Genomic DNA, 2336 nt, shown 5'->3' with positions numbered 1-2336 from the left:
GAACCAAAGCATCACCTTCAACTCTGCCAGTGTGGTCATTTCATTTGAGTTCCCAATATGCCAGACCTGTAGTTGCCAATTTCAAGGACCTGATAAAGTCTTTGCTGAGCGGTATGTGCTACCTGATAGATTCATCCTTTTTCAAATGTTAATGTATTCTTGATACTATATGACATACTCATACATCATATGCCTATACCTCAGGCTTCACTTTTAATATTACAATATTTGTTTAATTTATGATTCTGAAATACTTCCCAGTTCTTCACTACTAACCATAAAACTATGTTTACTCTTTCTCTGATTTAATTCTCTCTAAAAGAAAGAAAGAAAGAAAAAAAGTCAATGACAATATTCGCTTATCTGAAGTTACACCATTAGAAATACTTTTCCTGTCATTATTTTTCAAGGCCAGTAACATATGTTATTATATTATAGCTATCTTCTTTTTTAATTATAGAGGACACTGCACACACCAACGGAATCGGGGGGGGGGGGGAAGAGAGAAAGAGAGAGTGAGCTCCCCTAAAGGAGCATAGTTAAGTTGCAATCCTTTTTCCTCCATTTCTCTATTCCATCAAGATTTGGGGCACACAACCACATGTTTTTTGAGCCACAGAGGGCAGAACTTAAAATGCAATAGGCCAGGTGGGATCTGGCGCTTTGCATCAGGGTCTGAGCCATTGTGCTATCAGACTAGCCCTGTCATTAATTTTGACTCCTATCCTCACACCAGGACTCCATATGTGCCTGGTTTGTACACTTTATTACTTATTGTAATGAGGTTCAGATACAATGCATCATTCATGTTTGAGTGGATCATCTAAGTGATGGTTTGCAGAAGATTCAGCACATATTTCTTCCCACTAAGTTTACAGAGGTGGAAGAGTTGACCTGAAAGTGGAATAAAACAGTGACTTTATTTATTTTCATTCCATAAATGATTTGATTTTAATTGCCCGAGGGCACGTGCACTTGCCAGAGAGAGACAAAGAGAGGGAGGAGAAACAGAGATAGAGATAGAGGAACCAATAATGCACCCTCCCACACACACACAGGGAACGATCAAACTGCAGTTCCTTCACATCCGTTTCTCCCTCCTCTTGGGATTTTGGGAACCCATGCATGTGCATCTAGCATGTTTTACAAGCCAGTAGATATGGAACTCAAACTGTGCAGGTGACATGTGTGATCCAGCCTCCTCATCGTCCACACCATGAGTTGGACCATGAAGTGGTTTTTAGTTCTCTTTTTCACATACAAATAGAAGAGTACACATTTTTCAAACCAATGGTCATATTAAATACTAAAGTTATATTAATTAATGTTTAACAAAGGTTCTAAATGCCTCATGGTATTTGAGATTTGGACTGTAGCTAGGTTAACCTTGCACAATCAATATCCAGCACCCCTGCTCTTTCTATAGGAGTCAGATTGATCAATCAATGTACATTTAGTAAGTACCAATGCTCTTGTCTTTTTTAGATTCTTTCTAAAGAATCTTTAGAATTTAAGAAAAAAAAAATAACCGAGTTGCCAGAGAGTATGTGTACTTGCCAGACAAAGAGAGAAAAAATGAGAAATCACACACTGCCATGGGGAAGAGTCCCAATCTTCTCCTCTATTTCTCTCTACTTTCAGGATTTGGGACACATGTCCAGCAAATTTTATAATACAAGCCACCTGTTCTGAGACTTGAAACCAGCCTTCATCATTGTGCCACTGGCTAGCTCTGCATTGTTTTTTCTTAGTCTCCTGAGATTTAATATCATTTTTAAATTTATTTGTTTTTCTAAGGAAGAGTAGTTCCTGAAGACTTTCTCTGAACTTTTCTACTATAATAGCTTTTGTCTGTGAACTATTATATAAGATACCAAGCTACCACTATAAGATCACTAATCCGGTGACCAACCAGAACTCTATTACATTCCCTTTTCACGTATGTTGCAATATCACCTATTCCTTTATAAAAAAGAATTACTTAATTTTCTAAAATTTATTTCATTTATTTTAATTTGACCATAGATTGACACAGACAGAGAGAGAGAGGGAAAGTGAGAAAGCAAGCCAGCAGGTCCAGAACTTGAGCCGCAAATGGCCATGTGGGAGTGTCCAGCACCTTAACCACCACATCGCCTGCTGGTCCCCAACACATTCCTAGTAGGGAAGAAGCATGATGACATGATGCTATTTTGGGCCTTCAACTGTTTTTATCAACACAGATCTGTTTTAACATCCCTCTATATGTCTGAGACTCTCAATCCCCAGAATAGTTAACAAGGAAAGTTTAGAGTTTTTCACATTTTATGTACGATGTAAACTATAGCTTTGCATGG

This window comes from Tupaia chinensis, unplaced genomic scaffold (genome assembly GCF_000334495.1).
Source record: "Tupaia chinensis unplaced genomic scaffold, TupChi_1.0 Scaffold000536_1, whole genome shotgun sequence".
NCBI lineage: Eukaryota > Metazoa > Chordata > Mammalia > Scandentia > Tupaiidae > Tupaia > Tupaia belangeri.
The sequence above is the reverse complement of the archived record's forward strand: the minus strand, read 5'-3'. Positions refer to the sequence as shown.